This window comes from Aethalodelphis obliquidens, unplaced genomic scaffold (genome assembly GCF_003676395.1).
Source record: "Aethalodelphis obliquidens isolate GAN/ISIS:26980383/991018 unplaced genomic scaffold, ASM367639v1 scaffold90, whole genome shotgun sequence".
Lineage (NCBI taxonomy): Eukaryota > Metazoa > Chordata > Mammalia > Artiodactyla > Delphinidae > Aethalodelphis > Aethalodelphis obliquidens.
In genome coordinates this window covers 2,000,369-2,012,415 of record NW_020838034.1, presented here as the reverse complement: position 1 = coordinate 2,012,415, position 12,047 = coordinate 2,000,369, and the positions used below count along the sequence as shown (strand labels likewise).

The 12,047-nt window shown below is 37.8% G+C and overlaps 1 protein-coding gene across 4 annotated transcripts in view; it reads left to right on the top strand.

Annotated features, from left to right (window-relative positions):
- ASH1L (ASH1 like histone lysine methyltransferase) overlaps window positions 1-12,047 on the top strand; it is a 213,130-nt gene that overhangs the window by 10,356 nt on the left and 190,727 nt on the right. For 2 of the 4 annotated variants that reach the window (XM_027095164.1, XM_027095163.1), the window contains exon 2: window positions 2,978-3,131. The exons of the other annotated variants lie outside the window; for them this stretch is intronic. The gene's annotated coding sequence lies outside the window, so the exon portion shown is untranslated. The remainder of the gene's footprint in view (window positions 1-2,977; window positions 3,132-12,047) is intronic. 4 annotated transcript variants of the gene reach the window in all.

The following is a 12,047-nucleotide window of genomic DNA, read 5'->3' as shown; positions in this document are numbered from 1 at the left end:
TTTGAGCAGAAATCTGAATGATACGAAGGACCCCATGAATCTATCTGGGGCATAAGCATAAGTGCTGAGGCAGTAGTGTGGTGTATTTCAGAAATGGGAAAGAGCTGGGACAGAGTAAACAATGTAGGGAAGAATAATAGAAAATAGGGAAAAGAGGTAGCCAGGGCCTAGATAATGTAGGGACTTTTAAGACTTGACTAAGTGTCTAGGTTTTATTCTGGACTTGATAGGAAGCTCTTGTGGGGTTTTGAGCAGGGAAATGACTTGGGCTAATATATACACTTTGGAAGGCAACAGTAATGCAACCAGAGTGATCAGTCAGTAGGAGGTTGTGATATTTGAGGCAAGAAATGATTATGAGTTGAACCTAAAGTGTTATCAGGGAGATGGATTTGGGGATATATTTTGAAGGTAGTAGGGAGGATAACCTGGATTGGATGTGTGGTCTGAGTAAAAGAGTAAGTCAAGAATGATTCCAGTGATGGCCTTAACATTTGGATGCTATTTACTGAGATGACGAACACTGGGAGAAGCAGGTTGCGGGAATGCAGATATTAAGTTTGGTTTGGATATACTGACTTCACGTTTTCTATTAAATGTTTCTGGTTGAGATATTGAGTAGGGCAGTTGGGTATCTAAGTCTCAAGGTTGGGGCAAATGTAAATTTGGGAGTTGATCAGTGTAGAGATGCTGTTTAGAGCCATGGGACTTCATGAGATTACCTGGATAGTGAATGTAGAGAAGAGATGAAGTTCTTGGACTGAGTTGTGGAGTATTCTTGACACTTACTAAAAATGCCAGGGTTGAAAGAATCTTTTGATAATTTTAGGGATAATACTTTGCTGACTAAGAAAACCTAGCAAGTACTAACTAGTCAAGACATAGAGACAAAAATAAAATGGTTGAGGAACAAGTTGCTATTCTTTTATCTGTTAAATAGCTGTTTGTGTCGCAGAGCTCAGAACACTCATTTTATGTGAAATTAAGAACCAGAGTGCCTGTTTCTACTTGGTTACTCTGAAAAGATGGCCAGAATAGTCATTAGCTTCCTAGATATCTGTTGTGGAGGGCAACATAAGGTAAAACAAATAAATACAAGTTTATAAAGTAATGAATGAGGTGTCAAAAGAGATGAAGCTGCTTACTCATTAACAACCATTTCTAGCTTTGAAAATTTACAGAGTAAGAATGAGATCAAGCTGTCTCCTAATTTCTTATGTAGCCTATCATTGGGCATTGTTATACCTTCCTTTTATTAAGCTGGTTTTTCATCTGTGCACTTAATTAGTCAACATACCTAACCTGCTAGAATACATTTGTAAGATGTAACTAATACTTGTAACTCTTAGGGGCTTAATATCATTTAGGTCGACTTACTGCATTTTGCAGGACATGTTTTTCTGGATGTGGGTAAAGATCTATGTAAATACATTTGAGGTGTCAGAAATTGGAAGGAACAGAAATGACAGACAACAAAAGCAATCACAGTGTATAGGTTTTTTGTTTTGTTTTGGTTTTTTTTTGGCTGCATTGGGTCTTCGTTGCTGCGCGTGAGCTCTGTCTAGTTGCAGTGAACGGGCTACTCTTTGTTGCGGTGCCCAGGCTTCTCATTGCTGTGGCTTCTCATTGCGGAGCACGGTCTCTGGGCACGCAGGCTCGGTAGTTGTGGCTTGCGGGCTCTAGAGCGCAGGCTCAGTAGTTGTGGTGCATGGTCTTAGCTGCTCCACAGTATGTGGGATCTTCCCAGAGCAGGGCTCGAACCCATGTCCCCTGCATTGGCAGAGGGATTCTTAACCACTGCGCCACCAGGGAAGTGCCTATGTTTTTTGTTGTTAAAAACCTATCAGGAACCCTCTTAGCTAATACATGAAACATATCCTCTTGCTTGAGCACATGACTTCACACTTGCCGATCCACCTCTACCATTAGGAAAATGTAGGGCCCATCTGTTGAATTGGCACTGTGCCTAAAGGCTGGTAGTTTTGGACTTCGTCAGTCCAGGAAAAGGAATTAATTCCAGAACATTAAGGGGAAACTTTTCTAGTAACAGCATATTCCCTGGAGTTTTTCTGATCTCTTGTTGCTGTTTTACAGAAATCACCAGAGAATTAAGGATCCATATCATGTATGGATCCTAAGTCTAAGTCAGAATTATCATTTGTATATATTAGAGAGCCTGTTCTCTTCCATGTAAATGGTGTCCTTAAGAAAACATTAACAAAAATTTCCAGATAGTTAGAGGCAATCTTCTTAAGTAGAATTGAGATGTTTAAGAAAGTAGTATGATTGGGATTCAGATAAGCCTCGAAAAATATTTCTAGATGAATCTGTTCCACACAAATTTGGAAACTATTGACTGAGACTTAGAACTAGGTGATTAAAAGTGGCTACCTCCAAGTTTCTTGTTTCATAAGCATCTTAATTATGAATGTTATGGAATGACAGTTGCATTATTTACTTGTTCTTCAACAGGAATTGCATTTAAAAATGGACATAAACTCACATGGGATGGTGGTGGTTAGATGGTGGTTTAAGTAAATCTTTGCTGTACTGTTATCTGGCCACCTTCTTTTTCTCTTCACCATTTTGATAATGCAATAATTTATGGAGAATCATTAGTTAAAGCAACATACCAGTGTTAGAATGGCAGACTGGGTATAAGAAAAGTAATTCTCCAAAATCAGTAAAATGGCAGCAAAGTGATAATCGTGACCCACCCTGATTGGCTTCCAGCATACAGTTACCAAGCCTCCCTAGCTATATCCCACACACATCTCTGAAATGCATGCGATTTCTGAATCCAAACCTGACCATGTGCCTTGGCAGGACACACTCTTTAGCACTCTTCAAGATCCTGCCTACCTCTTTAGCTTTGTGTCTCACTGGGCTTCCTACCCTTGTGCTTCAGCTGTTTGGAACTGTCATCATTCCCATACACGGTTCGTTTATATCTCCATGACTTTCATGTTCCTCCCAGTGCCTGGCCGCTTAGAGAACACCCACCCAACTTCTGAGACAAAGTTCAAGTTGATGCTGTGAAGCCTTACCTGGGCACCTCCCCTCTTTTGGTGAACAGTATGCACTCATTTGTCTTTGGCATATACCTAGGAGTGGAATTGCTGGGCCACAGGGTAAGCATATTTTTATCTTTAGCAAATACTGTCAAACGGTTTTCCAAGTTGATTTTATGACTTTATAACTTTATCAGGCTCTACATCTTCCCCAGCTTTTGGTGTTGCCATTCTTTTAAATTTTAGCCGTTTTGGTGGGTAATAGTATTTCATTGGTATTGATTTGCATTTCACTGATGACTGGTGAGTTTAAGCAACTTTTCATGTGTGCGTTGGATGTTTGGACATCCTCTTGTGAAGTACCTGCTCTTAATATATATTCTGAATGCAATTCCTTTCTCAGATATATGCGTTGCAAATATCATCATCCAATGTATGGCTTCCCTTTTCACTCTCTAGGTGGTGTCTTTTGATGAACAGAAATTCTCATTTTTCATAAAGTCCCATTTGTCTTTTTTTTTCCTGATCTAGTTTGAAGAGGCATGTAGTTGTGGGTAGGAGGAAATGGAGAATTACTTATTAATAGGCATAAAGTTTCTGTCAAGCAAGATGAATAAGCTCTAGAGATTTATTGTATAGCATTGTATGTATAGTCAACAATAGTGTATTGTACACTTAAAAATTTGGTAGATCTCATGTTAACTGTTCTTACCACAATAAAACAAAATAATAAAAAGATAAAGAGGTGTGTAGTAGGTGGCAGTCTATTGAATGGAAACAAAAAGGAGAGGAATACATTAAGGAAATAGCTAGTCAGTATTAAGATAATGGAGTTAGAAAGTACATCCAAAAGCTATTGGGTTAGTTTTCTCAATTTCATGTATATATGAACAAGACTTGAGAGGTGTGTGCTTATGGTACTTATGTATATTTCAGATCTTTTAAAAATATGTTTTTATTGGATTTGTGTTTAATTATAAAACTTACACAAATTCTGTAACAGGGCAAGGAAAAAAATATTTATAAACAAGATTTTTCCCGTTTACTTCCAAACTTTTTCCCCTAAAATAACCAGTGCTATCAGTTGATGTATAATCATTCATATTTATTTCTATGTGCATACAAATACATATTTTTTTCTACTCTTTACAAATATGAGCTCATGCTTGCATTTTTACTTAAAAATAGCATACATGGCTGTATATTTGTGTGTGAGTATATATATATTTAACTGTTTTTGTGTATGTAGCACATCAAGGACTGCTATAAGTATCCTTTTATTGGTGCTTTTATTTTTCTATGATAGAAAAGATCACTTTCCAAAATGATGGTGGCCACTAGTGCCCTCTTTCCCACCTTGCCAGTATTAGCTGTTATCAGTCTTAAATTTCAACCAAAGTGATGAGTGAAAAATATCTTAATTCACACCTCCCTGACTACCAGTGAGGTAGATCATCTTTTTATGTTTCTAATTATTTCTATGTCTTCTGTAATTGCCTGTGCATATCTCTGTATGTCTTTTCTTACGTACTACTTTATAGAATAACTTTGTATGTTAGAGATATTAATCCTTTTTCATGTTCATTATATTTTCTCCCAATCTGTTGTTTGTCCTTGATTTTGTTTACATCTTACATCACGGTATATAATGCTTTTATGTAATCAAATTGGTCACTTTTTTTCCTTTATGGTTTCCTGATTTGCTTAAGGTTTCTCAACCATAGGCTATAGAAATATTCACCAGTACTCTTCAAGTGCTTTTATTTGTACATGTAGCTCTTAAATCCATGAGGAAATTATTCTTTTTTTAATTAATTAATTAGGCTGCATTGGGTCTTCTTTGCTGTGCCTGGGCTTTCTTGTTGCAGTGAGTGGGGGCTACTCTTCGCGGCAGTGCACAGGCTTCTCATTGTGGTGGCTTCTCTTGTTGCGGAGCATGGGCTCTAGGTGCACAGCTTCAGTAGTTGTGGCATGTGGGCTCAGTAGTTGTGGCACACGGGCTCAGTAGTTGTGGCACACGGGCTTAGTTGCTTCGCGGCATGTGGGATCTTCCCGGACCAGGGCTTGAACCTGTGTCCCCTGCATTGGCAGGCGGATTCTTAACCACTGTGCCACCAGGGAAGTCCATGAGGAAATTACTCTTGTGTTTAATGAGGAATGGTTCTAACTTTGTCTTCTCCAAGTAGATAACCAGTTAGGTCAACATGCAACAAACATATATCAAATAACTCAGCTTCTTGCCATATTGAAATCTGTTAATTGAAAAAGGTTTTTTCAGGACTGCCACTAGTCCATAATCTGTTTTTATGTAAACTAGGAAGGGAATCCCTTCCACAAGAAACTTTATTTTGATCCACCAGAAAAATGTTAAATAGCTTTATTGAGATATGATTCATGTACTATACAATTCACTAATTTGAAGCATACAGTTCAGTGGTTTTTAACATATTCATATAGTTAATGCAACCATCTCCACTATCTAATATTAGAACATTGCATCTTGGTACCCATAGTCACTCCCCATCCCAGGTATTCCCCTTTTACCCTAGCCCTAGGTAACCACTAATCTACTTTCTGTATGGGTTTGCTGGGTTTGGACATTTCATACAAATGGAATCTTACAATGTTGTCTGTTGGAACTGGCTTCCTTCATTTAACATAATGTTTTCAAAGCTCATCTATGTTGTAGCATGTATCAGTACATCTGGCCCTCCATATCCATGGGTTTCACATCTGCACATTCAACTAACCATGGATTGAAAATGTTTGTTGGGGGGGGCTTCCCAGGTGGCGCAGTGGTTGAGAATCCACATGCCAATGCAGGGGACATGGGTTTGAGCCCTGGTCCGGGAAGATCCCACATGCCGTGGAGCAGCTAAGCCCATGCGTCACAACTACTGAGCCAGTGCTCTAGAGCCCACGAGCCACAACTACTGAGCCCACGAGCCACAACTACTGAGCCCACATGCCACAACTACTGACACCCGTGCGCCTAGAGCCCATGCTTCACAACAGGGGAAGCCACTGCAATGAGAAGCCTGTGCACCGCAAAGAAGAGTAGCCCTACTCGCCGCAACTAGAGAAAGCCTGCGTGCAGCAACGAAGACCCAGCACAGCCATAGATAGATAGATAGATAGATAGACAGACAGACAGATAGAAAGAAAGAAAGAATGTTTGGGGGAAAGAGTTCTGGAAGGTTCCAAGCAGCAAAACTTGAATTTGCTGCACACAGCTATTTATACAGCATTTACATCTTATTTACAACTATTTATGTAGCATTTACATTGTATTAGGAATTAGAAGCAATCTAGAGATGATTTAAATGCATGTAGGTTATACACAAATACTATGCCATTTTATATAAGGGGCTTCAGTATTTTCGGATTTTGGTATTTGTAGGGGTTCTGGAACCAGTTATCTGCGGATACTGAGGGATGACTCTACTTCATGCCTTTTCATTGATGAATAACATTTCATTGTATGGATAATGTTCCTGTGAACATTTGTGTACAAGTTTTTGTGTAGATAAAATTTTTTACAATATTTATTTATTTATTTATTTTTGGCTGCGTTGGGTCTTTGTTGCTGCACGCAGGCTTTCTCTAGTTGCAGCGAGCGGGTGCTATGCTTCCTTGCTGTTTGCGGGCTTCTCGTCGTGGCTTCTCTTGTTGCAGAACATGGGCTCTAGGCACGGTGGACTTCAATACTGTGGCACGCGGGCTCAGTAGTTGTGGCTTGCGGGCTCTAGAGCGCAGGCTCAGTAGTTGTGGCGCACGGGCTTAGTTGCTCTGCGGCATGTGGGATCTTCCCGGACCAGGGCTCGAACCCGTGTCCCCTGCATTGGCAGGTGGATTCTTAACCACTGCGCCACCAGAGAAGTCCAAGATAAATGTTTTCATTTCTCTTGGGTATATGCCTAGGAGTGAAATTGCAAGGTTATGTGGTAACTCTGTTTAGCCTTTTGAGTAACTGCCAGACTGTTTTCCAAAGCAGCTGCACCATTTTACATTCCGACTCCAATTTTTTCACAGAAAAGTTTTATGGAAAATAAATATAATGTATTTACAATGTAAATGGTACCCTCTTGGAAACGACTCTTTTGTTTAGTGTATAACCAAGTGGATTGGCCCTGAGTTGACAGCGCTTAATCCTGGTCAAAGTGTAATAATTCACTAATGAGAAAATATTTCTGACGTTAACTTCTGCTTCCCTCCTGTTGCCATTTTAGAATTCCCTAGGGATAGAGTTCAATGTCCCTACATGTTCCTTGCAACCATGGACCCATCCCTCCTTTTTAATTTAATTTTATTTATTAAAAAAAATTTTGTTTGTTTTTTTGTTTATTTATTTTGTCTGCTCTGGGTCTTAGTTGTGGCATGCATGCGGGATCTAGTTCCCTGACCGGGGATTGAACCTGGGCCTCCTGCATTGGGAGTGAGGACTCTTACCCACTGGACCACCAGGGAAGTCCCCATCCTTCCTTTTTTTAAAAAACAGTTGAAGTTATGTATATTCGATTTGTATTAACTTTGCTTGTCAGGAAGAATTAAGTAAGCTTTGATTAGATTATCTGTCTGACAGTCGATGAGTATAGTTTTTTCCTAAGGATTAGCTTTGGGAATTCTTTCTGTGTATATTTTCCTCTTGTGGCTTACTAATTATAATTTATGTCTGCTATTTCACTTTCCTGTTCTGAATTTCTGAAGTAGTTTGTTGGTATAATAAGTATTTCTTTGGTCATGAGACACATTCTTTCCTCCCAGTTTAATGTTTCTGAAAGTAGGAAATAATACAACTGATAATTACATTTAATGTGGTAGTGGCTTATAAAAAAATTTCCTCCTGAAAATGCAGTCATTGATTCATGAAGCCTCTTAGAATCAGTGGCATCTTGGAATTTAAGAAATATATACAATACATAAATATAAAAATAGCTAGATTTACTGGTGATTAGTACTTTGAAAGTTAGGAATTGTTGGTGATTGTCCCTGTCTTTTAAATAAAGGGTTCTGTAGCTGAGTAAAAAAGCTTAATTTGTCCAGCTTTTTAAGTGTAGTTTTTGTTGTATAAGTCATTTAGGGACATAGTTTAAAATTTTTTGGTATCTTCATGAAGATATTTTAGCTTTTTCTGATTTCAGTGACTTATGTAACATCAGTGATTCAGTGGTTTAATGTAAAACATTTTAAACCAGTTAGGAAACTGCTTACTCTTTTACTGGTGATATACTTAGAGCTTATTTTTTAAGTTATAAAAGCAGTATGAGATTAAATAGTGTTTAGACAATTAAAGTATCAGTTCTGTGCTTCCCTGGTGGCGCAGTGGTTGAGAGTCCACCTGCCGATGCAGGGGACACAGGTTCGTGCCCCGGTCTGGGAAGATCCCACATGCCGCGGAGCAGCTGGGCCCGTGAGCCATGGCCGCTGAGCCTGTGCATCCGGAGCCTGTGCTCCGCAACGGGAGAGGCCACAACAGTGAGAGGCCCGCATACAGCCAAAAAATTATATATATATACACACATATATATATATGTGTGTATATATATATCAGTTCTTTAATATTTCAATTTTCATTTTGTCTGTTCTCTATATACGTGATTAAAAATATAGTAATATGCATGTTGGCTTATTCAGTCAATAGATACTTATTGAATGCCTTTTATGGTCCAGGAACTTTACTAAGGATATAGCAGTAATAAGGCAGATAGGATTCTTATTCTCATGAAACAAATGGTCTAGTGTAAAATATGGATATTAAGCATATAGCTTACTGGTATGATAAGTTTTAAGGGACTTACAGTATGCTATATGACCCCCTAACAGGGAGATCTCCCCTGGTCTAGGGGGTTAGGAAATGTCTCCCTGATAAAGTGACCTTTAAGCTGAGATGGAAAGGATGAGTAGAAGTCATCAAAGAAGCAGGTAGAAAAGAGTACTAGGCAGAGAGAAGTAACTATGTTCTCCTAGAGGGAGGAAGACAGAGACATTTGGGGAACTGAAAAGTACTTAGAACACTTGTATGTCACACATATGTTACTGCTTTTGGGGCTTTTATTTGCCCCTGCTGTGCTTATAGAAGAGTGGGAAGAGTGTGGCTAGAGTTAGGTAGGGGCTGATAATAACAAAAAAGTAAACGTAAACAGTGGTGTGTGTGTGAAGTACTTTTGTAAGTACTACTCATGTATTAGTTCATTGAACCCTAACAACAGTTTCTATTCATGGATGAGAGAACAAGGCATAGAGTGCCTTGCCCAAAATTAATATACCAGAACTGGGATCTGAGCCTGTGCATTCTGGATCCAGAGTTTGTGTCTTTAACTACTGTACCATACTGAAAATTTAAGTTATAAATTATGATTAGGATAAGGGAGTTTTATATCCAAAGGTCAGTATGAAAGCATCCAAAGGTTTTAAGCGGAGAAATGACATAATTAGATTATTTTTAAAATCATCCTTCTGGCTGGAGGAAGGGACTGGAGGAGAGCAAGGTGGATATACAAAGGAGTTAGAAGGCCACTACTATATTTTGGGTAGGAATTGTTTTTTTGGACAACTCAGTGGCAGTGGAATAGGAACTATGTGTAATCAAAAATTATTTACATGGTTTTCACAGGTTTTGGTGTTAGGTTGAGAAGTCAAGGATGATCCCCACATTTCTGTGATTACTTAGCTAATATGATATATTCTAAGAAATATTATGGTCATTTATAAGAATTTTAAAGAGCATGAAACCCAGGACAAATTAAAATGCACAATGAGCTATGAATTTTTAAAAGTTTTGTATAGTTAATTTATATCTGGTTTTGAATGTTGAGAAATACAACAATGATTACAGTCTCTAACTATGTTTAATAAAGACCACAAAGGAAAATAAAAATTTATCATAGATGAGTCAAGCTAGATTTTACTTATTTTAAGCTAAAAATCTGCAAACATTGTTTAGTGTGCATTGTGTTAATTTTAGATATGTACTTATCCAAAAAAAATGTTATTTTTACGTATTAGGGAAAGTTAATAAGATAAATTACCTTTCTTACCAAGTTAAAACTAAAACTTATAAAACTCCTTTTATTTTATGTTCATATATTGTCATACTGCCTCCCTCTGTATATATCATGTGCCTATATTTCCATCTGTCTACTTGACCTTTCTACTTAAATGTTTCACAGGCATCTAAAATTAAACACGTTTATTACTGAACTCTTGATCTCCCCTTCTGTGTCATTCTGGCAAACAACTTATAAAATGCTAGCCCCGTGAGGGCAGGATTTTTGTGTTTTTTTGCAGTGCTCTGTAAGTTTCTGTTACATAATGAGCACTTAGTAAATATTTGTTTAAGGAGTGTCTAAATGGTACCACCATACAATTCTATGATTGCTCAAGTCTTCGTATTTTATTTCCCTCCCCTACTACTTCTTACTGATAAATCATATCTATTATACCTCTAAAATATCTCTTAATCCATCCATTCTTTAAAATTTTCCAGTGCTACTACCCTAATCTGTCAATCTTATGACTGTTATTCCAGAATCAACTTTTACTATTTTTCTAATCATTCTCCCACAGCAACCAGAGAAGTTTTCTTAAAATGTAAATTGTATCATTACTCTCCTTTTCAGAGCTTCTTTTTGAATTCCATATCTTTCATGTAGGCCAACAAGACCTTCTGCAAGCTATTTTCGTTTAACATTCCATTTTCGTATTGTGCTGTTCTCCATTTGGTTTACCTACTGTTAACCTTTACAGTCTCAGGGAGTTTTTACACCCACTGTTCCCTATTTTTGGATCATTTTCACCTCCACATTTTGCCTGACTATTCCCTGCTCGTACTGGGTCTCAGCTTATAGTTACATGTTTTTCTAAGATATGTTCCCTGCCCCTCCACGTTTCCTTGATATACTACCTCACATAGTAGTACCTTCACATTTATTAGGAGTTATATGTATTTGTATTATCAGTCATTCATTTGTATCCCCTGCTAAATTTGAAGTTCATGACACCAAGGACTATATTTGTATTACTTATGACTATATCTACAATGGGTATCACAATTCTCAAAACATATTTAGAGACTGTGAAAATATTTATTGAATGGATGAAGGGATAGATTAAGAATGGTGAATCCATAAAGGAAATGGTGGACTGGTTAGAGAGGTAGTTGGAGAGCCAGTAGAATGTGTGATCATAGCAGCCCGGTGAGAGTTTCAAATATCAAATATGCCAAATGTAGCAGAGAGGAGTAATAAGATGAGGACTAAAAATGATCTTTGGGAGGCAGAATAACATAGTGTTTAAGAGGAGCCAGGCAGACCTAGACTCTACCTTTCATTGGCTGTTAACTTGTCTTTTCATCTCTAAAAAGAGAAGAATAATAGTAACTACCTCATGGTGATTGTGAGGCTTAAAATGAGATAATCTGTATAAAATTTTTAGCATAGAGCTTTGCACATATTAAGAGCTCAGTAAAACTTTGGTATTTTTATTATTTTTAAATTGCTAATGCTAAACCCACTGTAAGGACTCAATATTTATAGTACTTAGAAAATATATACAGTTGACACTTGAACAAAACGGGGGTTAGGGGCGCTGACCCTCCAAGCCGTCGAAAATCCACATAGTCAGCCCTCTGTATATGCGGTTCCTCCACGTCTGTGGATTCAACCAACTGCAAATCATGTAGAACTGTAGTGTTTACTATTGAAGAAATCTTCATTTAAGTGGACCTGTGCAGTTCAAACCCTTGTTGTTCAAGGGTCAACTGTAATTAGCAATTTTCTAAAAAGTTTGTTCATAGCTAAAATGATCTGGGAAAAAGGGCTTCATGCGGTAGATTAATGTTAGTTTCCCTTGAATTTGGGCTAGACTGTTTTGGATTGTTTCAATGGTCTGAAAATGTAAATCCCAAAGTTGCACGTGAGATGAATGTTGAATTTGCCTCTTTGAGCGTGAATGAAGAGATTCTAGCATTCTTAGTTCTGTGTTTCTCCTTGCAACTGTGTTTTTTTTTTTTTTTTTTTTTTTTTTTTTTTTTTTTTT